Source organism: Enhydra lutris, unplaced genomic scaffold (assembly GCF_002288905.1).
Source record: "Enhydra lutris kenyoni isolate GAN:26980312 unplaced genomic scaffold, ASM228890v2 scaffoldscaffold5, whole genome shotgun sequence".
NCBI classification, from domain to species: Eukaryota; Metazoa; Chordata; class Mammalia; order Carnivora; family Mustelidae; genus Enhydra; species Enhydra lutris.
This window is the reverse complement of record NW_019154089.1, coordinates 49,422,295-49,449,895: the sequence shown is the minus strand read 5'-3', so window position 1 is coordinate 49,449,895 and position 27,601 is coordinate 49,422,295. Positions and strand designations below refer to the sequence as shown.

The 27,601-nt window shown below is 37.7% G+C and overlaps 1 protein-coding gene across 3 annotated transcripts in view; it reads left to right on the top strand.

The window, feature by feature from the left end:
- Positions 1–27,601, top strand: part of LOC111141227 (WD repeat domain 70) — a 346,638-nt gene that overhangs the window by 196,965 nt on the left and 122,072 nt on the right. The gene's annotated exons all lie outside the window — the stretch shown is intronic.

The following is a 27,601-nucleotide window of genomic DNA, read 5'->3' as shown; positions in this document are numbered from 1 at the left end:
GGAATTCAATAAACTTTAGAAAGGGTTTTGTTCTATGTAGAGATGGTACAACAAGATTTTTTTATAAGTGGAATGATTCTATTTTACCAATGTTAAAATGAAAATCTACACTAATGTTGTAATAGTATTTGGTTATCTTTAATTAAAGATCCTGATAAAATGGGGTGCCTGAGTGGCTCAGTGGGTTAAAGCCTCTGCCTTCGGCTCAGGTCATGATCCCAGGGTTCTGGGATCGAGCCCCGCATCGGGCTCTCTGCTCAGCAGGGAGCCTGCTTCCTCCTCTCTCTGCCTGCCTCTGCCTACTTGTGATCTGTCTGTCAAATAAGTAAATAAAATCTTAAAAAAAAAAAAGATCCTGATAAAATGATTAATTTAGTAACTTGTTAGAATTTATTGGGGCGCCTGGGTGGCTCAGTGGGTTAAAACCGCTCTGCCTTTGGCTCTGGTCATGGTCCCAGGGTCGTTGGGTCGAGCCCCACATCAGGCTCTCTGCTCAGCGGGGAGCCTGCTTCCCCCTCTCTCTCTGCCTGCTTGTGATCTCTGTCTGTCAAATAAATAAATAAAATCTTTAAAAAAAAAAGAATTTATTAAGTAACTCTACTACATGATAGGCACTATTGTAGACACTGGGAATACTGCAGATTATAAAAAGCCCCTGCCCTTTGGAGTTTATATTCTAGTTCTAGTTTAAAAATTATAAAAATAGTCTTTCAAATAAAATTGCCCATCATACATTTACGTTTTGAAAGACACCCTAGGAGACATTGTTGTCTTTTAGGCCGATGGGTTAAAATCATTTGTCTTAGAGTGAGGTAAAAAGTAATGATAGGGAAAAAAGAATCCATGTTGATAATGCTGGAAATATCTTTGGCATTTTCTGTTTGTCAGATCTTTTTATTTCTGTTTTCATCTCTACTGTAAACCCTATAAAGCTTCATAACAGCACAGAGATCTTAAAAATCCTTTGAATTGTAAACTGAGTTTTAACCAAGCAATAAATTTTTTAGTAACTGGTTTCATCGTCTCTGGGTGCTGTTGGATTAAACATAAAAATTCTAAGACATGAAGTTTTTTTGTGTAGCTTTAATAGTGGTGTCTTAATATGTGCATATATGTGTGCCTTTCTCTTAGAACCCATATATTCTTATAAAGTTGAGTATAGTTTTTAAAGATTGGCTTTGCATATCTCCTAAGATAATGAGTATCTTCTATTTCCATTTTTGTAAAAAATAAAGCTTTTTAAATGTCAATTTACTCCCCGCCATCTTTTAAGCTATTTTTCCTAATTATAGTCTTTGTTCTGTTTTCTTAGAGTTTAGTAGTACATAAAGTTATAGCATATTATATAACATCCTGTTTATTTTTATTCATATTTTTACATTTGCATGTACATCTGTCACCTAAAGACAAATCAAATAGAGAAGAAAAACTTGCTAGCAGGAAATACAGCTGGATTTAAGGACAGAATTTTACCAAATTTCTTATTATTACTTCAGCAATAATAAATTATCTGCAGGGAAACACTAAAGCTGAGATTAAAAAAAAAAAACGAAACAAAACCTAATAGCAGTCGTTTTTCTATGTAGTAGCCAGAGAATTAGATGGTAAATAGTGATTAATACATGTGTGTGTTTTGTGACAAGTAAAACTATCATAATTGCCCTACTTAATCATAGAATTCTCATTAGAGAATTTAGCAAATAAATGAAATATTTCTTTTTTAGAAATAAGGTGTCTATTAGTGATAAATTCCTGTGTTCTCAAGACCTACCTCTGCTCTAGAATTACGTTGGCCAGTATTGTCGCCACTAGCCACATTTGACTGTTTCAATTTAAATAAATTAAAATTTGCAATTAAAATTTCAGTTCCTTAGTCACGTGGCACTTTTCAAGTGCCAAGTAGCCACATGTGTCTAGTTATGTGCTACTTACTGAACAGCACAGATCAAGAACATTCCCGTCACTGCAGAGAGTTCTGTTGGAAAGTGCTGCTCAAGAGGAGTGTTTGTTTGCCCAGCATCCCTTTCAGAAGTCATGGATGATGGCCCGTCTGTCCGTTTGAGGGAAGAGCTTTTCAGAGGAGCTTCTACAGGTCTGCAGTGCCTCCTTGGTCCCTCAGCCCCCATTCACCAGCGTACATCCGAGCAGTGGCAAGAAAGCCCGTGTGTGGTTGGAGTAAGGTGAGGGAGGTGCAGAGCAGTGGGAGGTGACATGGGGAGGTAACAGCGTGTGCTCTGACTCAGGTTCCATGTGTGCAGAGGCCCGCTCAGCCCGCACCGTGCTCCTCCTATGTGCTCGCGTGGCTTTTCCCCCTCACCTCTTTGAGTCCTTTGCTCACATTTTCTCTTCTCGGCAAGGTCTCCCTGACTCCACCCTACAAAAAATTTCAGCCTTCTCCCCACCAGTGGCACTCTTCTGTCCCCTCTTATTTTCTTCTGTCGTGCTGATCAGCATCTTACATACTCCACTGTATATCTTCCATACTTGTTTATTGGCTGTTTGCCTCCAGTAGGATATTGGCTCCATAGAGAAAGGATTATTGTCTATTTCACTCCCTGTTGGATTCCCAGAGCAAAGAACAGTACCTAATATACGGTAGATCTTCAACAATGATTTGTTGAATGAAGGAATGAATGAATGTATTCTGCAAGGGTAGCAAAATAAGGTTGTCAGTTTGTTTCTGGGAAGACATTTAAAAATAGCAACATAAAAAAAAAAACTTCTATTTCTATGAAACCACAATGAAATAGAGATAGAGAAGAGATAGGGGAGAAATAGACTGAGGTAATTTTGGGTATATCCTTAATAATGTATGAATATACAATCTGTATTAACATAGGTAGATTTTTAAAAACTATTTTCATGGCTCTCAAGCCTAATTTCTGACTTCTGAAATATTCCAGCGTTGTATGGTCTCATGAGTATCTAACGGTTTCTTCTGTTTATATAAAAACACATAGCACATTATTTGGACATATTTTTTCAAAGCAGTGTTGCTGTTCTTTAATGTCTGTTAAGAATCTATGATATGCTAGACCCTTTACTAAAAGAACATGCTGTATTTGCTTGTATTGCAATCAGTATTTATAAACTAAGATTTTGGCAGGGAAATGGGGACCATCCTATTTATTTATTTATTTTTGCCTTCCCTAGACACAGGTGATGGGAGGGAATAGTATCCGAAGTTGTTCCATTTGGCAGTAGAGTACTGTCAGCAGCAGCTTGATCCACTTGCCACCTGATTGCCTCTTACTTCTCCTTTTGCCTGCATTGCCCGCCCAAATTCTGGGGCTGTGCCTTTTGGGAAAATGACCACATACTGCAGCCCCCTATCAGGAAAACTTCAAGCCTAAGAGATTTTACAGAGATGCATTTCTTCAGCTCAGTGGCTGATCAGCGCCCTTACTATCAGCTGCCCTAGAGAGTGGTTGGTATGGATCAGAGAAGGGCTTGGGCAGGAACTAGTAATGACGTTGGGAGATAAGTTTCTGGGCAAATGAAGCCCCAGTGTGTAAGAGAACAGGTATAAAGGAGAGAGACTGTGGGAAATAAAGTTACCAGGAGTAGCTTAGATCTAGTGCACTACATCTTTAAATGTCTTCAGTCACTGTCAGGTAACCCATGTTGAACTTAGGTTGATTTATGTCCTTTTTCATCTTTCCCTTTATTTTTGTATAAACGTGACTTAAAAGATTTTGTTTTTATAGAGAGAGAGAATTTGCAGTTTGCTTTTTTTACTTGTAAGTGAATAGGTAGACCTCTAATTTCTTTATTTAAATAGGATCATAATATTACACATGTGAAAGAGATTTTTCAAAGAATTTATTTATTTTTATTAACTTCTTTGTTCTCATTATTCTGTCTCTACCCCCAAATGCTTGTAAATTACCTGGGATGTATTTTTCTGTACTTTTCTCCATATCTCTGTATCTGTATCTAGCTAGCTAGTTAGCTGTCTATATTAGGAGCATTTCACCTGGTATTTTGGAACACCTACCACCTCACTGAGAATGAAACAAAAGAAATCTAAACTCATTAGGTAGTTTGTAAAAAGGAGAATAATCTGTAAGATAATTTATAACCAGATGCTACCTGATGAGTGTCCAGAATATGGAAGAGTTAAGGAAGGCTTAGAGGGTCAGGGTATATGCATAGTCAGGACCTCTCAGAGGTATGGAATTTAGATAACCAAGGGAATCAGTTGGGATTACAGACTAATAATGCTATTATTTTACTAACCAACATAACAAGGGCTATTCTGTGTTAAAGTAGTCACATTGAAAGGTTCTTTTGAGATTGTTATTTCTCAAAATGTTTTGAATCTTTTCTTTTAAAATTGCCATCAAGCTAATTTCAGATAATGGCAACTACCACAAGGAAAATAAAGCAGAATAAAAAGAATGTTTAGTGGGAGGGGTGGCACTTGAGTCCCTGGGTACCTTTAAGTTGCTTGAAGTCTCACAGAAATCATTCCTCACTATTGGAGACTATCTGCTGTGCCTATATAGATATCTATATATATATCTATATATATATATATATATGTGCATATATAGATATATATATCTATATATAAAATACAATATATATGTGTATATATAGTATATGTATATGTATGAATGTATATGTATATGTATGAATATACAATCTGTATTAACATAGGTAGATTTTTAAAAACTATTTTCATGGCTCTCAAGCCTAATTTCTGACTTTTAAAATATTCCAGCCTTGTATGGTCTCATGAGTATTTAACGATTTCTTCTGTTTATATAAAAACACATAGCACATTCTTTGGACATATATATACACACATTTATATAATATAATATATATAGTATATATATTAATTACATATATAATTATGTATAATTAACTAGAGAGCCCGATGCGGGGCTCGATCCCAGGACCCTGGGATCATGACCTGAGCCGAAGGCAGAGGCTTTAACCCACTGAGCCACCCAGGCGCCCCTCCTTGCTTTTTTCGTTATCATATTTCTGAATTATGGTTTGGAAAAATTTTTTTTCTATTGATGTTGACATTTTTCTGATTGAGTTTGTTTTATTTCGAAGGCAACTTAAGTGCAACTCAGGTTTTTATGCATAAACATTAGCAGTAACTTATGTAGTTAAAACTTAAATACAAAATAAACAATTTTATAGCCATTTAGAAATAACATCATCATCAAAATAAACTGCTTTATGTGACATTTTAAGTGATGGCATAGGAGGAGATCTCACAGATCTTGCTCTTTCCTGATGTCCCAATTGTGGCTGATTGATACGTTACAGGATGGCAATAAGAACTGTTAATATAACTGTAGTTTAGCTGGATAAGAAATATCTGCAGAGAGCTTACAAGTTAAGGAAAAATTTATCATGTTGTTTGTCAGCATATTTCAGAGATACAAACTCTAAAGTCTAATAAATAAAAGTTACGAAGCAATTTACAACCTCGAAAAATCAGGTCTTTAAGAATCCCTTCTTTCTTCCTTTTGCTGCTTCATGCAAGACTACTTTTGTGCCATTAGTAACTGAGCTGGTGAAATAGCTTAGCTGGTAGGCATATTTTGCTGTAAAAGTCATTCCCTTTTGATCTTAACAAGATGAGCTGTAGTCATTTATCGTTAGAGTCTGTTATCTTGTTGAAAGAAGAACCTTGGGTAGATTTGTTTTATTACACATCAGCTTGATGTGTGAAATTGCTTATGTTGTCTGTATTTACAACTGTTAATTCCCAGGAAAACAGGTGTCTTTATATTATGTAGCCCATTGGAATTCAAACCTTTTTGTTTTTAAAGGGTCCGTCAAGAATCAAAATCTTCAATATTTAGTGTTACTTCTGTGTTTTGAAGAGTTGTTGGTAGCCTGTGGATACTTAGAGCATTAGAGTAACTAACCCTTCAGGAACGTAATTCCTAGAAAATAATAGACAAAGCAGTTTATAGGTAGACGATTTGAATATTACCCTGGAATAAATATTTTCTTTTTAGAAATTCATATAGGTAATAAAAATATTTAGCCTTACCTTTTACGATAACTTCGAGATACAATTCATGTACCATAAAATTTACCCTTTTAAAGTGTATAATTTAGTGGTTTTTAGTATATTCACAGACTTGTGCGACCATTTATCTAAGTTTCAGAACATTTATTGCCCCAAAATGAAACCCTATACCCTTTGGCAATTACTCCCCATTTTCCTTTTCCCTCAATCCATGCACTAATGTGCTCTTTTTTACTTATTGAATTTTAAAATGATACTTTAAAGTTGAAATAATAATAGGTTTCATACCACTGATCCTTCATATTAATGAAATTATGTAATTAAGTTCTATATCATTAAATATTTGTGGCAGTGCGTTAATGTGCTTCCTCATGTTGTAAACAATAGTTTATCATCACTGTATAGTTTAATTAAGCATAGTAGTATATTGTTAATTATTTTTATTTAGTAAAATTTTGTTGAATCTTTTTTTTTTTTGCTTTCGTCTTTGAAGATTTGAGTTGAATGTTTCTGTCTTTTAACCCCTGAATTGAGATAAACATAGTGAACTTGGTTGTGCTTATCTTTGCTTAGAATACCTTTCCTTCATAGTACAAATAAGTTATTTATGTAGCAGTTATAATAGAAGTAATATTTAAAGTTCTTTAAGGTAAACCTTGCAGTTTTACTTAGGAAACATCACTTTTTTGCACACAAACAATTGACATTCTTTATAGTTCATGCTTATTTATTCACTAATGCAAACTCTTACAGTTCTTGCTAGGTGCATGACTTTGGGCACCTGATTGTTTGACCAGTGATTAATAATCACAGATCTGTGATTATCCAAGATTAGTCTAGTTTTGCCTGGTATAATTTAGGTGCTCAGAGAGAGGTATAGGGAGTATTTTTTGAAGTTGGCTGCTGTACTGAGTATTCTGTTAATGTAGAGATCTAATTTACAGTTCACCTGGGGTTTTTAGTTCAGCTAAGAACTGTCAGAATCATCCTAAGGCTGTTATTGTATAAAACTCTATCAGATGTATAATAGAATAAAGAGATCTGAAACTGATTACGTAAGAATTCTGGGAAGGAGACCTGTTTGGGGAACATTACTATAAGGCTTCTCTAAGTCTTCTTGGAAAATGATGACAGAATCTGGGGTCTCCAAAAGCAAATGATACTAGTTCACTGTGACTTTTCCAAAAATAGCTGGTTTTTTGTTTTTGTTTTTGTTTTTTTTTACTGTCTCTGTAGTAATAAGCAATGGCAAATACTTTAAACAGCTAAGATACTGAAAGAACCCACAGGTTGAACAAGTACTCCGTTTTTGGATTCGTGCCTCACATTTCTTCTCTAGATATAAAATCAAAACTTTTTTTTTTTTTTTAATGACAAATAAACCAGAGGACTAAAACATTGCCATTACTGGGTACTGACAGGAGATGCTTGGAGCCTGTGTCAGCTGAGCAGGTGGAAAATGAACATCGTCGTACAAGTGGACACCACACTACAGCTTTTATTCTAGTACACAAAAATATAACCCAAATCCACGGTCTCAGGAGCATGCTTCTATATAGATACACATGTTGGATTTTATAATAGCTCCCAGAGGAAAAATGGGTTTCACTTTACACAAAATTTTGTTCTGCCTACAGAATTTTAAGAATAAATCTCTTGTAAAACTCGATGCTCTTATGTAAAATTAAAAAATGAAAAGCTGTTCTGTTTAAATATCACAGAATAGGTCCCGATAAGAAGTACTAATAATAGAATTAGATTCTGAGTTTTCTATTTTATATTAAAAAAAATTTTTTTTCCATGGTAGATTAACTACTTCATGTGCATTCCCCAAAAGATAATTTTATTGCTGTGCCTCATATGTTTTTTATTGAATTTGAACAGGCAGTTTTGTCCATGCCTATAAGACTTTTTTCACTGCTCCCAGTTATCATGCCTGGCTTGTGTAATTGGGTAGTCATCAGAAAAAAGAGGGGGGGGATTTTTTTAACCTTTGAAAGTGATATCCTTTTCAGCCTTGGCAGGTCTCAGTGTTCTATCTTTGTCTCTAAAATCCACATCGGAAATGCTAAGAGTTCCCACGCAGGAGTTAGGAGAGGTCGTTGTCAAGAGGATCCTGTAGCACTTTTCAGAAATTAGAGGGTCATCCAGCAAAACTAGGCCACATAGTCCAAGGATCAAGTTCACCCAGTAATATCACTTGGATTTGAAGATCTGCATGCTTTTAAGCTTATCTGTAATTTGGGCTGGTTTCTGTTTACCTAGTCAAGCCCAGCATAGTTTTTGTGGTTGCTGAAAAATACCCTACTAGTAACAGTTTGCACACATGAAAGTCTTTTTCCATTTTCTTCTAATTTTCTTTCTAGGAGTTTGCCAGATTTATGTGTATTTTCCAGGGGAACTCCCCATTTAGCTCCACTTACCCACTTACCTAGCTCGCTCCTTTGGTACAAGGGTTACAGTGAGTGATTCCACGAATGTGTGGCATGTTATCTCTGTGCGGCAGGTCTTGAGGAGTGAGTCCATGGCCTGGTCCTTTTCCTGAATTACATAAGTACGAGTTTTTCTGTACATTAAAAAGATCTGATGTGGGCTTAGCCCTTGTTTATTTTAATTGAATCCTTTCACCAGTGATACAATGGACCATCCTGTTACTTTTTCGAGCCCCTTGATGGCCCCCACAATGAATTAACAGAATGCACTGTCATAAAAACACTCTTCTCTGAGATTAGTGGGGAATGACATCACAATAAAGTGAGTTATTTAGTGCAAATCTTTTAACCTTTATCCTGATTGTGGAAAACATTTTGCAGTATGCCTCTTGGCCTATAAGATACTGTTATTTAACTCCTTGCTGAATCAGAATCATCATTATGAATCTCAGTACTGAACTGTACTGCTTACGGGTAGATGCATGTGTATGGCCAAATAGTGTAGGAGATACTGATTACAAAAAATGGCCTTGATTTTTCCCTCCCTGTATCTATGCCCTTTGTAGTGTGACTCTGCAGAGATAGTGTCTGTTTACTTGCTTCTTGAATCTGGGCTGGGCTTGGGACTTGCTTTGGCTAATAGATGTAGCAGAGGTGATGGTGTGTCAGTTACAAAGCTAAGTCTCAAGAGGCCTTGTGCATTTCTGCTCATGGACACCTGTCTAGCTGCTGTGAGAATTAGCTTGGCGTAGTCTGCTGGATGTGTCCCCATCATGCCTTCCACCCCATTCAAGAGCCAGCCAACCATAATATATGTGAGGGTGGCCATTCTAGATAAGCCAGTCTTAGCTAACCTGTAAGACTGTTGCATACTCATAAGAGAGCACAGCCAAGGTGGAATTAATTGCTAGCTGACCTGTAGAGTGAAGAGTGAAAAATGTTTATTATTTTAAGCCCCTGCATTTGAGTTAGTTATGCAGCAGGGTCTCACTTGGGTTCAGTGATTGGTTTTAGAACATGTTTCTTTGAGAAAAAACAAAGCTTAGACATCAGCTCACTTTTTGCTCAGTTGTTGCTTTCTCAGAAAATTGTCCTGAATGACATTTCTTCAAAATAAGTGAGTCAAAGACAAAAGCAATTTATTTCCATTGTTATTGGCTACCTTAAGTGTTTGTTGAATTGTGCTTTTTCAGTTAATCCTTTTTTTATTATCTTTGCTGTCCATTTATAATAATATTTTATATATTATCTGTTCTGTTGACTTTATTAGAAGGGTAACCACAGGAAGTCCCCTGTCATCCTGAACCCATTTTTTAATCTTATGTGTGCTTAGTGTTTTGATGAAGTGTGTTAAGGATTTCCTTATCATTTGTTTAGTCATAACACAAATATTTTTGAGCCCTTGAAGTATGCATCGGCACTGTGTCCAGGGCTTTTATGAATTTACCGTCTAGGAAGATACTAACAAACAACAAATTAAAATAGTGGCATAAGGATACCTATGATAGGAACATGTAACAGAAAGCAGTTAGGCAGGTTCAGTAAAGGTACCCAGTATAGCTAATCACCAGGGAAATAGAAATCAAAACCATAATAAGATATCACCTCACACCTGTCAGAGTGTCTATCAAAAAGATAAGAGATAACAAATGCTGGCAAGAATGTGGAGGGAAAAGACCCTTGTGTAAATTGATGAAAATTAAACTGGTACAGCCACTATGGGAAACAGTGTGGAGGTGCCTCAAGAAATTAAAAACAGAACTACCATATGATCCTGCAGTCTCATGCCTCATGATACTCAAAGGAGATGTAACCTTTGTCTTGAAGGTATTCCCATGTTCGATACAGAATTATTCACAATAGTCAAGGCACAGAAACAACCTAAGTGTCCATTGATGGATGAATGGCTAAAGAAAATGTAAGATACACACACACTTAACACACACATACAGAGGAGTATTTTTCAGCCTTAAAAGAGAAGGAAATCTTGTCATTTGCAACAATGTGGACGAACCTGGAGAACGTTACTAAGGGAAGCAAGCCAGATGGAGGAAGACAAATACTGCATGGTATCACTCACATGTGGAATCTTAAAAGAAAAAAAAGTGAACTCAAAGAAAAAGAGGGTAGAAAGGTGGTTGCCAGGGGCTGGGAGTTAGAGGAAATAGGTAGAGTTTGGTAAGATGGTACAAATTTCCAGTTATAAGATGAGTAAGGTCTGGGGATCTAACATACAGCATAGTGACTATAGCTGATAATACTGTACTGCGTAATTGCAACTTGCTAAGAGTGTAGAACTTGTGTTCTCACATACATACAAATTAAATATGTGAGATGATACATGTGTTAATTAACTCATGGTGGGAATTCTTTCACAACATATATGTATTTCTAATTATGTTGTATATTTGATATTACAGTCTCACTTGCCAATTATACCTCATAAGAAAAATGCTAACAAAAGGGCCCCATTAAAAAAAAAAGAAGAAGAAGAAAGAAAAAAAAAGAGGAAGCAGTTGAGGGATCAGTGGCTCCCCTGAGGAAATAATGTATAATTTTAGATCTAAAGGAAGAGTGGGAATTAGTTTAAAAAAAGAGAGAGAAAAAGAACAGAAATGGCATATTATGCATGGGAAATGTATGTAGAAAGACCTAAAGGCAAGATAAATGGTTGAATATGACTGGAAATACAGAATGTGTAGGGGCTAGGGGCAAGAGGTAAGTCCAGAATATAATTAGGAACTAGATCATGCCAGATACTGTAAGACATACTGTCACGTGGAGGGTAGGTTGGAGGCAGCAGGACTAGTAGCAAGGGAGTCCGGTTAGAGTTTTGCAAGAATTTATGCAAGAGGTGATAGGACCATAAATGAGGACTGTAGCAGCTGGGATGAAGAGAAGTATACAAATTCAAATAAAAGGCAAAATTGACAGAATTAAGAACTGAATATATGATGAGCATAAGGGAGAGAGAGAAGTCAAGGACAGTGTCCAGGTTTTTGGTTTGGACAACTGGCTGGCTGGTTCTCTGAGGTGGGGGGGATCCCAAGAGGAGAAGGAGCTTTGGGAGAAAGACATTTTCATTTTGAAAGTATTAAGTTTGGAGGCGCTTGTGACATTTTTAAAGAAGTGTCCAGAAGACAGTAGTTGTTTGGCTCTCAGCCTCCAGCCTCGGGAACTATCTGTTCTGGAGACACAGCTTTGAGAGTCATGAATATACGGTAATTGAAGCCATGGGAGAGAGATGAGCTCTACCAGGCAGGGGACTTTTCATTTTTGGGGGAAAAAAAAAAAAAGGGCCCGGTACTGACTTTATGGAAATAATAGTATAGAAGAGACAAAGAGAAACCTTCAAAGCGCACCGGGGAAGACGGAGCAGAGAGATTAGGAGGAATACAAAGAGAGAGCAGTGTCACCAAACTAAGAATATGTCAAGGAAAGAGAATGATCATCAGGATCAGAAGCTGCTGTGAAATCAAGTGAGTTCTGAAGAATGTCCTTCGGTTTTAGGAACGTGGCCTCTTGTTCCTAAGCACAAGTTGTTCCTTTTACTTAGAATGTTCTTTATTCCTTTTCATATTGGAGTTTTATTGAATTCTCAGTCTTTCAAGATGTTTTTCACATGCCCTCTCTGCTGTGAAGTCTTCGCCCAGTTGTTCCCTGGCTCTGGTTTCCCACTTGGGTAGCATACCGGAGCATCCTCACAGATGAATTTGAGTTTCGCTGGGCACTGTGAAAGGACAGTGAAGTCCTGAACTCAGCAAGTTTTTGTTAATTCTTTTAGGACTGGGGTCTTGTGTTAATCATCTTTTGCTTTTTTTTTTTTTTAAGATTTTTATTTATTTATTTGACAGAGATCACAAGTAGGCAGAGAGGCAGGCAGAGAGAGGGAGGGAGAAGCAGGCTCCCCACTGAGTAGAGAGCTCGATGTGGGACTCGATCCCCTGGGATTGTGACCTGAGCCGAAGGCAGAGGCTTAACCCACTGAGCCACCAAGGTACCCCCATCTTTTGCTTCTTAACATTCCTCACAGTACCTAGCAAGTAGGTGTTGCTTGATAAATATGTGGATTTGAATGCTTGACTTTGAGTATGAACCTAGGCAAAAGCAGCATTTTAAATTGCACATTAACAGTCAAAACCAAAATTTCTAAATAGTGCTTGGTCAGAGCTACAGGAGCAAAAAGAATGTTCTCTGCAGTGAAAATCAAAAGGCTGAGGAGTTTTAAGGTCTGGTTTATGGAGTTTAACAATGGTCTTAAATAAAAGGAGAAAAGAAGGAACTAGCTCATATTAATAAGCAAGGATTTCTAATTTTCAGGAAAAGCCCAGAAGAGAAGCCAGTGGTAAGAACCTCAGAAATTGCCCATGAATAAATTTCTGGACTGAGGGCTTATGGACTATTCCTGAAATATGTATAAAATTGTATGTGAAGGTCAAGAGAGCAGCATTAATATGTATGAGCAGATTCCAACTCCAGAAGGCAATCCATTCCCTCAGGCATAAAGTGAGGTAGTTGAGCATTGAAGAAGAAACATTCTGTGTTAGCCTGTGTTGCTTAGTTCAGTTGTGTTACACAGTTATATTTTTTGGTGTTATGAATGTTGGGGTGTGGTTTATTGGTGTACCACCAAGAAAAGGGGCTGCCTATGGTCTGTGGCGCCCCTTGGAAGTTGGTGCACCTCAGTTGGGCCCCATAACCAGTTTTGCTGAGTTGATTGAGCCAAAGTCCTAGGAGTTGTCAAGTTATGATAACTCCCTTTCTCTTAACCCCGTCTTTGCCAGTCCTGTAGATTCTATCTCTGAAAATGCATGTTGAATCAATTTGCTTCTCTCCTTTATTAAATATTTGAATGAATGAATGAGTGAATGAATTCAGCTACCCAAGTTCAAGTTACCACTGGCTCTCAATAGATCTTTCTTTTTCTTTTTCTTTTTCTTTTTCTTTTTTTCCAAGGTTTTAGTTATTTATCTGAGAGAGAGAGCGAGAGTGAGAGCAAGAGAGAGCACAAGCCAGGTGAAGGGCAGAGGGAGAAGCAGACTCCCCACTGAGCAGGGGCCTGGAGGTGGTACTCCTTCCCAGGACTCTGGGATCATGACCAGAGCTGAAGGCCGACGCTTAACGAGGCGCCCTCAACAGATCTTTCACTTCTGTTTCCCCCCAACTAGAAATAGTGATATTTTCACAAAACCGTAAATCAGGTCATGTTAACTTTAACCCCCACTTAAAATTTCTAGGCTTTAGGCTAAAATCCAGAATTTTCTCACATTCCACATGGCCTTGCATAACTGATCCTGGCTCTCTTTATTTCAGCCACAACTGGTTTTCTGGTCCTCTAATTACTCAAAATTTTTCCTATGCCTTGGCTTTAGCACCTGCTCTTTCCTCTTTCTGCAGTGTTCTTATTTCCACTCTTCTGGTAAACTTTATTTTCTCAGAGATACCCTCTCCAGTATACTTTAGGTTTCCCACTTAGACTTTCTGAAATCCTAGTATCACTCTTTCAGAGCACTTACTATAGCTGGGAGTTCTGTAAGCAAACCTTCTAGAGTGAATTAGTTGTTTGTAGTCTCTATGAGTTCCTCTGTCATTTGTCATTCACCCCACAGCCCATTCCAATTCAGCTTTGATTCACACTGCCCCACCGAAAATGTCCTCTTCAGTATTCTCAATGACCTTCATTTAGCCAAATTCACTCATGGTTTTTACTTGACTTCCCAGCAACCCTCATCAGAGTGGATCATTTCCCCTTAGAAACATTCTTTCTTCTTGGTTTTTGTCACTGTGGAATGTGGTTTTCCAGGATGCAAGTGCTGAGATGGAGAGAGACATGCAAGAGGCTTACTAGGGAGAGGGGCTTGCCTATGAAGGTGAAGAGGAAGGAAGCATGAGTGGACAGGGCAAATCTTCAGACCATGACCTTAAGAGCTGTGGAAGGAAAAGAGGGGAGAAAGCAGGATTGGGTAGGGCAAACCTCAGACCGTGCTGCAGATACGACAGAGTCTCTGGCAACTCTACTGGGAACTCGGGAGCAGAGGTTACTCGTTAGAAGAGATGCATTAGGCAGACCTGGCCAGATCGTACCACCCATAGTGTGCTCAGTGATCAGCTGGGCGGCCTGGGAAGATTATGACTTTGGCTCCCAAACCAAGCACGTTCTGAGGCTATCTCAAGAGCTGGGGTTGTCAGTTAACTGAACTCCTTACACTTGAATGGCAGGTGCTTTCTTGACGGGAGATTCTAGTAGCATACCTCCGTGGCTTGCCACAGTGACACTACGCATTTCCCCCTACCTTACTAATCACTTCTCCGTTTTTCTTTTCCTCCTTTACTTAACCTCTCAAAGGTAGAATGTGTCAGGGTTTGATCCTGAGGCTCTCCTCATTTATACTCTCTTCCTAAAACCCATCTTTATGCTGAACTCCTGGTTTTACCTCTCTGGTTCTGCCCTCTGAACTTTCAGGCTCCTAGCAGTCCCCTGGATAATTCCTCTTCATATGTCTAGGGTACCTCCTCCTATATGACCAAAATAGAATTCTTGGTTTCCTTCCCCAGACAGGCATTTCTGTTTTTCTCCATTTCGGAAATCACATTACACCCATCAATGCAGTTGTACAGACCAGAGATGTGAAAGTCATTCCCAATTTCTCTTTCCTTTATCCTTTCTAGTCCTATGTTTTGCACCTCTAAAATAGAACTTATATTTGTCCATTTCTCTCTCTCTCTACTGTAACATACCTTGTCCAAACCACCATAATCTATCATGTGGACTCTGCAGTGGTCTCTTAACCGAAGCCCTTACTTCCTTTTTGTCTTCACAAGAGTATTCTAGAATACTCTAGAATGAAAGCTTAATGAAGGCAAAAGCTTTTTACCTGTTTTGTTCATCACTGTATCCATAGTGATCAGAATGATATCTGGTGCATAGCAGACAGTTACTAAGTAATTGCTGAGTGAAGGAATGTGTGAATGAAAGAATCAGTTCTCTACATAAGATTTAAAACATAAATCGGATTATGCCCTTCCCCTGCTTAAAATTCTTCAGTGCATTATCAATTTGGAATAGAATCCAGGCTGTAAGACTCTGTGTAATCTGGTACCTGCCTGTTTCACTGACTTTATCTCATTTTACACTATTTTCCAGCCATGCCACTGTTCTTTTCATTTCTCATACCAACCTCTTTCTCACATTAAGGCCTTTTACTTGTGGTCCCTCTTCCTGATAATCTCTAAGGCAGGATATAGGTCTTTATCAGTTCTCAACTCTAGTGCGTCTTAGTCTCAGAGCTATCTTCCTCTATCTACCTAGCAATACTTTCCTACCCTCCACTGTATCTAACATAAGAGGCCAAAGTAACTGACTAGAGCCTAGAAAATTGAGTTTAGACTATGATGATTTTAGGAAGGCCATTGGGTGCTAGGCCATTGGGTGCTATGCCATTAGCATCTGGGACTTTTTTCTGTAGCCTTCTGAAACCTCAGAGGCTTTTCCTCAGTAGAGTGGCATTATCAAATTATTTTTTTCCTCAGGAAAAAAAACCATCATTTTTATGACTGGGTATAAGACAGGCTAAAGATAGGGAACTCTATCAAAAGCCTAGTTCTAGAGTGTAGACAATAGGTAATGACCAATCCAGAGCTTTGGCGTCAGTTTGGTGGAAAATTGGGAACAGATGTGAGACACGATTCAGAATGGGGTCCATCAGAACTTACCATCTGATCAGGTATTCATTCATTAACATCCGTTATTGGTACCAACTCTGTCACATCCTGGACTAGGCTCTAGGGGACACTAGTGAGTAAGAGAGCTCCCGGTGTAGTGGAGGAGAAAGCAATGAATTCAGAATTGTGACTTGTAGTCAGTCCCTGAAGCAGGCAGATGGGGTCAAATGGTGTGGCATGCTTCTGCAGACTTCTCTAAGGACACGACATCTTAGGTGAGAACAGAAAAGGAGAGAAAACAGCCATGAGACAAGATGATGTTTTATTTTTTTAAAGCTTTTTAAAAAGATTTTTAAAAATTTATTTATTAGAGACAGAGAGAAGGGTTCACACAAGCAGGGGGAGTGGCAGGCAGAGGGAGAGAGAGAAGCAGACTCCCCGCTGAGGAGGGAGCCTGAGATGCAGGGCTCCATCCCAGGACCCTGGGATCATGACCTGAGTCATGATAATGACTGAGCCACCCAGGTGCCCCAGACAGGATGATGTTTTAAACAGAAGGAACCACATGTGCATTGTGGGTGTGGGGATGGACAAGAAGGAGTCAGAGATGAATGAGACGACTTCCTCGAGTAGGGGCATTAATACCGATTCTTTGAAGTGAGACAGGGATGGTAGGAGGGGGAGCCAGTCCGAGAAGGAGGATATTACATTCTGTTTTTGACATGGTTAGTTCTGGGTGCCTGCAGAAGAACCGTATGTCTGACTGGTATTGCAAAATGTGGAATTGCAGCTCAGACAATAGATATGTGAATAGTAAACTTAGACCTGAGAGGCAGTCGTCGCATAGGTGTGGTTTTAGCCATAGGGTTTAGGTTAAAGCATAGAACTCTGAGGAACGGCAGATTTTTTTTAAAATTTTTTTTAAAGATTTTATTTATTTATTTAAGAGAGAGAGAGCATGAGGGGGAGAAGGTCAGAGGAAGAAGCAGACTCCCTGTGGAGCTGGAGCCTGATGTGGGACTCCATCCTGGAACTCTGGGATCATGACCTGAGCTGAAGGCAGTGGCTTAACCAACTGAGCCACCCACATTCCCTATTTTTTTTAATTTTTAAAAAATATTTTATTGATGGATTGATTGTACATGGTGGGAAGGGGCAGAAGGCAGGGGAGAGAGAGAATCCCACGCAGACTCCGAGCTGAGCCTGACACAGGACTTCAAGGAAAAGATAGGTCAAAGATGGATGTAACTATTACATTTGGCAGCCAGTGAGTTCTTGCGGGCCTCATAGAATTTAGTTGCAGAAAAGTAGCAGAGACAAAAAACAAGGCTGCATGGAAAACATGAAAAAGGTGTTGATGAAGAAGGATAGAGGCGTGGAGAGGTGCAATTTAGGGAAGTAACATGAATAGTGAAATAGGCTGAGTACAGAGAACTAAGGAAGGTAATAATGACTTGAATAATTATAAACAAGTCAACATTTTAGGATTTTTGCTTTGCCTTTTTTTGGGGTCTGTACCAGAGCATTATCATTTTATTTTATAACTCTAAGTGTAACAAACCCACTGTTAGTAGAGACCAAATTAGTGTGAGAAAGTTGCAGAGTAACAGTGTAATCAACATGTGGAAGCCGTCTTACAGTAGTTAACCATTCAGCTGGAATTATACTGTAGTTATGAAATTTTAATAACTTACTGGTTTCTTGGCTCTGTAACTTACAGTTTTTAGTTTTATTGAAGATCAAAATAAGTGAGAGTGTGTGTGTATGTGTGTGTGTTTGCGGGTATTGGAAAAACAAGTTTTATTGTCAGTCAGTTTATACTAATTAGTTTGTCTATTTTTTCTTTTTTAAAAAATTTTTTATCTTTAATTCCAGTTAGTTACCATACAGTGTTAAATTCGTTTCAGATGTACAATATAGTGATTCAACAGTTCCATATATCACCCAGTGCTCATCACGACTAGTGCGTTCCTTAATCCCCATCACCTATTTAAGCCATCCCCCACCTCTCTCCCTTCTGGTAACCATCAGTTTATTCTCTATAAGAGTCTGTTTCTTGGTTTGTCTCTTTCTTTCATTTTCCCCCTTTGCTCATTTGTTTTGTTTCTTAAATTCTGCATATTAAATTAGATGATATTTCTCTTTGACTTGTTTCGCTTAGTATTGTACTTTCCAGCTCCATCGATGTCATTGCAAATGACAAGATTTCATTCTTTATTATGGCTGGATAATATCCATTATACACACACACACACACACACACACACACACACACACACACACACATATATTCTGACAGGGATTGCATTAAATGTGTAGATTGCTTTGGGTAGTCTTGACATTTTAACAATATTCTTCTAATCCAGGAACATGGAATGTCCATTTCCTTGTGTCATCTTTACTTTCTTTCATCAGTTACAGTTTTCAGAGTACAGGTCTTTCATCTCTTTGGTTAGGTTTATTTCTACGTATCTTATTTTTGGTACAATTGTAAGTGGGATTGTTTTCTTAATTTCACTTTCTACTGCTTCTCTTTTGGTTTATAGAAATGTAATGGATTTCTTTACATTGATTTTGTATCCTGGGACTTTACGGAATTCGTTTATCAGTTCTTGCAGTTTTTTTTTTTTTAGTTCTTGCAGTTTTTTGATGAGTCTTTAGGGTTTCCTATATGTAGTATCACGTCATCTGTAAAAAATCAAAGTTTTACTTCTTACTTACCAATTTGGATGCCATTTCTTTCTTTTTTTCTTATTTGATTGCTCTGGCTATGTTGAATAAAAGTGGTGAGAGTGGGCATCTTTGTCTTGTTCCTAATCTTACTGGGAAAGTTCTCAGTTTTTTCCCATTAAGCATGATGTTAGCTGTGGGTTTTTCATATATGGCCTTTATTATGTTGAGGTATGTTCACTCTAATCCTACTTTTTTTTTTTTAATCATGAATTAATGTTGTACTTGGTAAATTTTTTTCTGGGTATATTGAAATGATCATATAGTTTTTAATCCTTTCTCTTATTGATGTGATGTGTCATGTTGATTGATTTGTGAATATTGAATCACCCTTGCATCCCAGAAATAAATCCCATTTGATTGTGGTAAATGCTTTTTTTCTAATGTATTGTTGGATTTGGCTTCCTAGTATTTTATTGAGGATTTTTGGATCTTTGCTCATCAGGGATATGAACCTGTAGTTCTGTTTTTTAGTGGTGTCTTCATCTGGTTTTGGTATAGGGTAATGCTGGCCTCATAGAATGAGTTTGGAAGTTTTCCTTCCTTATCTATTTTTTGGGATAGTTTGAGAAGAATAAATGTTAACTTTCCATTAAATGTTTGGAAGAATTTGCCTGTAAAGCCATCTTGTAGTAAACTTTTGTTTGTTGGGAGGTTTTTTGTTTTTTAATTTTATTTACTTATTTTGAGAGAGAGAGAGAGAGAGAGAGCATGAGCACAAGCAGGGGGAGGGGCAGAGGCAGAGGGAGACACAGGCTCCCCACTGAGCAAGGAGCCAAGGTGGAACTCCATCCCAGGACCCTGGGATCATGACCTGAGCCAAAGTCAGATGCTTAACTGGCTGAGCCACCTATTGGGAGTTTTAAAAATTACTGATTCAGTTTCTTCGCTGGTAATCAATCTGTTCAAATTTTCTATTTCTTCCTGTTTCAGTTTTGGTAGTTTATGTTTATAGGAATTTATCTGTTTCTTCTGGGTTGTCCCAAATTGTTGGCATTATTGTTTTCCATAATATTCTCTTATAATTGTTTACATTTCTGTGGTGTTGGTTGTTATTTCTCCTCTCTCATTTGTGATTTTGTTTATTTGAATCCTTTTTTTTTTCTTTTCTTGGTAAGTCTCGCTAAAGGTTTATCAGTTTTAATGATTTTTTTCAGAGAACCAGCTCCTGGTTTCATTGATTTGTTTTTTTTTTTTTTTTTAAGTTTCTATGTCATTTATTTCTGCTCTGATCTTTATTATTTCCTTCTTCCTGCTGGTTTTAGGTTTTTTGTTTGTTCTTTTTCTAGCTCCTTTAGGTGTAAGGCTATGTTGTTTATTTGAGATTTTTCTTGCTTCTTGAGATGCAAGGCCTGTATTGCTTTAAACTTCCCTCTTAGAAATGTTTTGCTGTATCCCAGAGGTTTTTGACTGTTGTGTTTTCATTTTCATGTAATTTTTAATTTCTTCTTTTATTTCCTGGCTGAACCATTCACTGTTTAGTACGTGTTATTTAACCTCCATGTATCTATGGTCTTTCCAGATTTTTTTCTTGTGTTTGATTTCTAGTTTCATAGTGTTATGGTCAGAAAAGTTACATGGTATGACTTTGATCTTCCTGAATTTGTTGAGGCTTGTTTTGTGGACTAATATGTGACCTATTCTGGAGAATGTTATGTGTGCACTTGAAGAGAATGTGTATTCTGTTTTAGGATGGAATGTTCTGAATACATCTGTTAAATCCATCTGTTCCAGTGTGTCATTCAAAGCCATTGTTTCCTTTTTGATTTCCTGTTAGATGACCTGTCCATTTATGTAAGTGGGGTCTTAAAGTCCCCTACTATTACTGTATTACTATCAATTAGTTCCTTTATGTTTGTTATTAACTATTAATATATTTGGACACTCTTACGTTGCATGCATAAGTATTTATAATTATTATATCTTCTTGTTGGATTGTCCTCTTTGTTATTATAAAGTGTCCTTCTTTGTCTCTTTACCATTTTTGTTTTGAAGTCTGTTTTGTCTGATGTAACTATTGCTTACAGCTTTCTTTTGGCACCAATTTGCATGATAGATGTTTCTCCATCCCCTCAGTTTCTATCTGTTGTTTTTAGGTCTGAAATGAGTGCCTCGTAGGCAGCATATGGATGGCTTGTGGGTTTTTTTGGGCTTTTTTTTTTTTTTTTAATCCATTTTGTCACCCTATGTCTTTGGAGTGCTTAGTCCATTTAAATTCAAAGTAATTATTAATAGATATGTATTTAGTGTCATTTTATTGTTTGTTTTGTGGTTGTTTCTGATGAGTGTCTCAGATTATTTGTCTTTCCCTCTTTCATGACTTCCTGATTTAATTCTTTAGTAATATATTTTGATTTCTTTCTTTTTATTCTTGCATATTTATTAATGATTTTTGATATATGATTACCATTAGGTTTATATATAACATCTGCAAATAGTAGACTATATTAAATTGTTTGTCATTTACGTTTGAACCCATTCTTTACTCCTCTTCTCCCTGTTTAGTTTTTATTTGTCTGGAAAACTCTTTATCATTCCTTCTGTTCTGATAGCCTTGGTGGATAGAGTATTTTTGGTTGCAGATTTTTCCCATGCAGTACTTTGAATATATCATGCCACTTTCTCCTACTTGAAGAGTTTCTGCTGAAAATTTTCCTGCTAGCCTTGTGGGTTTTCCCTAGTAAGTTACTGTCTTCTTTTTTTCTTGCTGCTTTTAAGATATTTTTTTTCTTTTTCACTGTATTTTGTTAATTTAACTTAAATATGTCTTGGTGTGGATCCACTTTTGTTGATTTTGGTGGGAATTCTTTGTGCCTCTTTGATGTGGATATCTGCTTCCTTCCACAGATTACAGAAGTTTTCTGCTGTTATTTCTTCAAATAAATCTTCTGCCTCCTTCTTCTTTTGGGACTCCAAAATACGAATGTCATTATATGATGGAATCACTGAGTTTTCAGTCTGTTCTTGTTTTTAATAATTGTTTTTCTCTCCTTTGTCCTGGTTGATTACTTTCCATTACTCTGTCTTTTAGGTCAATAATTCATTCCTCTGTTTCTTTCATCCTGTTGTTCTTTCCATCTAGGTTCTTTCTTACTTCATTTATTGAATCTTTTGTCTCTGCTATGTCATTCCTTCTCTCTGTGTTAAAGGTCTCTTTCATGTCTTTCACTCTTTTCTCAAGTCCAGTGAGTACCCTTAAGATCTTTACTTTAAATTCTCTATCAGGCATGTTACTTATATCTGTTTTGCTTAGATCTCTTTCCATGGCCTCATGCTATTTTTTCATTTGGGATAAATTTCTCTGTCTTCTCATTTTGTTTAAGCCTCTGTGCCTGTTTCTCTGTGTTAGGAAAGTCAGCTGTGTCTCTTTTTGTGTGGGTTATGCCCTTATGAAAGTCCTGTAGTGCTCTCCCTGTGTTGTCTGCTATTCCCCAGGGTCTGATGCTTCCGAGAGTGCCCCAGTGTGTGCTGTGTGTGCTCTGCTGTTTTGTCCTGGCCACTTTATCCTTTAGGCCCGGTGTCTGTAGAGACTGTCTTTGCCTGTTGTGGACAGTATTTGGTCCCTGGCTTGAATGTGACATGTTTTTACTAGGTGTGGTTCTCTGACTGTTTATTAAATGAAACCTGTTGCCACCTCCATAAGAACTAAAGCTCCAGAGAACTCTCCATGAGGAGATGTGGTGTGGGCAGTGCTTGGGGCTTGTCTTCTGGGGGAGGAGGAAGCCCACCACACTGGGACTGAGGCAAGCATTACTGGGAGGGGTGGTTCCACAGGAGTATGGGGGCGGGGTTTGGTGCAAGCAAGTTAGATAGCAAATGTCAGCACCGATCTGGTTCTTGCAGGTGCCCCTGTGCTTATGTTGAGGATCGGGGAGGGAAATGGCCAGTTCCTTTGTTCTCAGAGGCATCTCCATGCATGCTGCCTCTCTGGGACATGCTCTGAGAGGGCAAAGAACCTCCCATAGTATGGCCCAGGTACTCTTCAGATCACTATTTCCACACTGCATGTTCCTAGGCTTTTTGCCTGCCTTTTCCTCAAGAGCACTCCTAGTACCCTCTGAGCTCTCCCAGAGCCAAGCATGCTAACTTTTAAAACTCTAGGCTTTAAGCCCCATTGGTTGAAGAACTCATGAAATTTGGGCTCTCTTTCTTTCCAAGCCAATTGCTATGGGGATTTGTGTTCACCATGTGCACTGCTTTGTCTTCGTTTGTTTCCTGCCCTTCTCCATGCCTGTAACTCCTTCCCCACTGCAGTGGCCACCGTCTGGTTCTCTCTCAAACTCCTTCTCTGCACTTCCTACCTTCTTTGGTGTGGCCTCTTCTCTAGCTTTATTTGTGGTGTCTGTTCTTCCAGTCTTCAGGTCACTTTCTTGTATATTTAGGATGATTTGATGGTTATCTAGTTGTATTCATGGGACAAGGCAAGCCTAGAGTCCTACTTCTACTCTGCTGCCATCTTCCCCATCCTGTGTGTGTTTTTTAAATTTAATGATTTAGATATAACATTTTGTGTAATTAAAGGCTATAAATTCAGTAAATTTATTTGAACTCATTTGTTCTGCATAGCTCTTAGTGCTAGCAACACAAAGTTGTATAGAACTGGACTTTGTCCTCACAGAGGTCACAGTCTAATGTTGGTGAGAAAAATGTGCAGTATAAAACATGTGATAGGACATGTATTATACAAGAAGTTTAACAGACTCAACCCTGTAGATACATAGAAAAATGATAAATTAAGCCTGGAGAAGTGAGGAGATGCTCCCACAGGTGGGCCCTGACCTGAATCTGACCCATGTCTCTTCCACATATTGTATTTTCATTTAAATATCATATTCAAAGTTCTAATTTTCTTGTAGAGTCTTAACCCTGATTTGCTATTAAGTTGTTTCTCTACTTCCTAGTGTGTTTCTCCTAATTCTTTGTCCCTTGAAGGCACACCATAAAGAGATATTGAAATGAAGGAACAAATGCATTAGTGTGTGTGACTAGGCTAACAGCTTCACAAGGAAATGGATGTTTGTTTTATTCAGTGCTGTATTTCTAGCACCTACAGCATTACTTGGCTATCTTTTTGACTAACTGGAAGGAAAAGAAAAGAAATGAAGGAGAATTTTAAATATATTCACTTCTGAAAGGGGAAAGAAAAGAAAATGGACGAAAATATCTAACTCTGACAACAATTTTGGAAAAATTAAACATTTAGAGTATCCAGAGATTTGATTATTGTCTGAAGGAAATTTGAATTTCAATGTATTAACTTTTATGCATTATGGTGCATAATCCAATATGGTATCATTTTCTTTCTTACAGCTTTCAATAGATTGGGCACCCACAATGGAATTTTTATTATAGACAGCAGCTTTCACAAACAAGAAGTCCATCAAACACATTAAGTACATTTTTCTTTAGAACATCATCTCTACTTTCTCTTCATTGTTTCTTCTCTTCTGTATTTCCTTAACATACCACTTAAATTTTGCTGTCTTAAGAATGTCCAATAATGTACTTAAAAATTATTGGATTTTATTCTCTTATAGATTCTTTAGAGGTCATAGTTTTCTTATTGTGAAAACATTTGCATCTGAAAAATTAGTATCTTTTCTGTCGTTTGCCCAAGACAATATAGAACTTTTTAATGGTATATGGAATTAAAGTCTCAGTAGGAATTCAGATAATCCGGATATCAACATGTGTAACAGTGAAACTGCCTTATAATTTTATCTATTTAACAATTCACTAAATTTTTTTGTTTTTTACTGCCCTGTTTTTAATTTTCCACTCACCACATGTGCATCAAATTAAGATAGTTTATTTAGACACTGTATTGCCAAGCAGTTATGGAAAGCTTCGTTGGCTTACATTTTGAATTTTTTCCTCCTTTGTCTTTGGCCAACGCTCAGCCCCTTTGGTGTCTCATCTGCTTACCACACGACAGCTATGGCATATTTCCATTCATCTGGGTCAGAAAATAAAGAGACCTTTAAGTCAGCCTGAACATTACCTGCCATTGCTGTGGGTTTGGTAAAGCTAAAACCAGAAAACTTGTTTTTGTTTTTCCCAGAAATAGGTGCAATTTATCCCATTTCTGTGAATTTGTACCTTCTTTTTAAAATATCCCTCATTGAATTCTAGAAGTTATTTAACTTTCAGAACACGTAAGTATTCACCTCAAAGGAATAGCATATTGCTCTACTCCCCCATGACTTTGTCACTTTTTGTGTTAAACTCTCTTTGTCATTGCAGGGACTTGTTTTACTTTTTGACTGATGACTCTTGGTTCAGCTTTCCTTTGAGAGTCTAAACTAGTATGGGGCAGGTTCTACTTTTGGAAGTCCAAAGAATTAAATTTTTCTCCTGACTTGGTAGCCAGTATACCCATGAATTAGGCAAAGTGACATTTTTTTTTTTTTAACCAATGTTATCACCAGTTCAAAAACAAGCACTATTTATTTTTTCTGCTGGTTTGTGAATTTGTTTATATTTATGCATCTTGTCTCATTCCAAAAAAGAATTTGAAGAAGCTCAAAATAGTAATAGTAACACAATATTATAAAAAAATGCAGTATCCAGGCCATGGGAAAATAAAGGTGAAGGGATAAAGTTAGTTCACAAAAGATTATTAGTAGAAGATTTTTGTCCCTAGTAGACAACGTTAGGTTGTAGATTCAGCTCTAAACTCAATAGTGGCCAGAGCAAAGATGTGTACATGCTCAGTTAAAAGAGTCCCAGGATACCCAAGATGAAAACTTAGAGCTTTTCCTTTCAAGAGTGTGTAAAAGATAATTGTTTCCCAGAGATCGTCATATAAAGGACAATGGTTGATATATATATATATAGATAATACCCTTATACTAAATACTGTCATAAATTTATAATAATTGGTCATATACTGTGTACAAGGCACTGCACTAAGTGCTTTTTATGTATATTTTGTCATTCAATTCCTTAAAATAACTCTGTGAAGTATTATTTTCGGATTGGGAAGCTGAAGCTCTGACAGGTTAAGTGACTTGTACAGGAACACATAGTAAGTGAGGAGAGAGGATTTAAAAATAGGCAAATCTGACTTCATCGTCCTCACTCTTAATCATTTTTCTCTACTGTATTCCTGTTACTATTTTTTGTTGCACCTGACAGTATAAGTCAAGCACCAAGAAATGTAATTCCGGAGAAGACATCCTAAGAGAGGGTCAAAGAAATGCAGTCTAAAAACTGTCAGCTCTCTGAAGGTCTTGCTTGGGCCAGTGTAAATTTTAGGTTACCTGGAGCTGCATTCTTAACCTTTGTTGTATCTCTTTGATGATCTAGGAGGCAACTACAGACATTTTCTGCAAAAAGACAAGTAAATACTCTTTCAGGCAACTCAGTACCCTTCCCTCCCCTACTCCCCTCAAAAAAGGAAAAAACCTCTCAAAGCACTATCTGTATATCTATATCTGTATATCTAATGTTGGGCAGCAGAGAGTCCAAGGCAATAAACTGATATTTCACTAGAAGAGGTCTTTCTTTCTTTCTTTCTTTCTCTCTCTCTCTCTCTTTCTCTCTTTCTCTCTTTCTCTCTTTCTTTCTTCAAGATTTTATTTATTTTATTTGAGAGAGGGAGAGACCACATGCGCATGAGCTGGGGGAGGGTCAGAAGGAGAGGTAGACTCCCCATAGATTAGGGAGCCCAATGTAGGGCTCTATCCCACTGCTTAACTAACTGAGCCACCCAAGCGCCCCACGAAAGGAGTTATTTCATTAGATTCCTGGTCTTGGATCTCACAGTACTTTAGACAACTCCTGGGGATGGAGGAAGTTTATGAAAACTTTTGTTTATTTAAATGTACTAAAGCAGTATCTGCCTTACTAGGATATTTAAACTTTGATGGTCTTTTCAGTTATAGGATGGGTCATTTTTACAGTTGTATTCTGGTCCTCATTTCTCCTAGAGTAAATTTAAGTTTTGTGTTGACAACTAATTAACTGTAGGGACAGGTGAAAGCCAAACATTGAAATCAAACCTTTTAATTTAATTTTTTTTTTTTGAGAGAGAGAGAGAGAAAGTGCATGCATGCAAGTGGGGGAGGGAGCGGCAAAGGGAGAGAGAGAGAATCTTAATTAAGCAAGGCTCCGTGTCCAGTGCAGAGCCCAGCACGGGGCTCAATCTAACAATCCTGAGATCATGACTTGAGCTGAAATCAAGAGTTAGACACTTAACCGATTGAGCCATCCAGGCGCCCCTAACCTTTTAATGTTTTATGGAGACATGTAATGAGTGTTTCGGAAAGCTAGGCTAACAGTATTTTTTTTTTTTTTTCCCGAAGTTGCTATATCAGACATCAAGCCATATAACCCTGGAATATTCTGTTTACTTAATAGTGTCTGGTCCAATTTTATACAGTAATTCAACCAGAGGTCTACACACAGTTTTCCTTTAGCACCTCTATAAGGCTGACCTGGATTAGAATCCTAACTCTTTTAGTGACTGTGTGATCATGGTCAAATTACACAACTTTTCACACCTTATGCGTGAAATGAGAATGATAAAGGTATCTACTTCAATGTTGAGTTTATTTATTTATTTTTTAAATTTTATTTATTTATTTGGCAGACAGAGATCACAAGCAGGCAGAGAGGCAGGCAGAGAGAGAGAGGAAGGGAAGTAGGCTCCCTGCCGAGCAGAGAGCCCGATGTGGGGCTCCATCCCAGGACTCTGGGATCATGACCCGAACTGAAGGCAGAAGCTTTAACCCACAGAGTCACCCAGGCGCCCCCAATGTTGAGTTTAAAA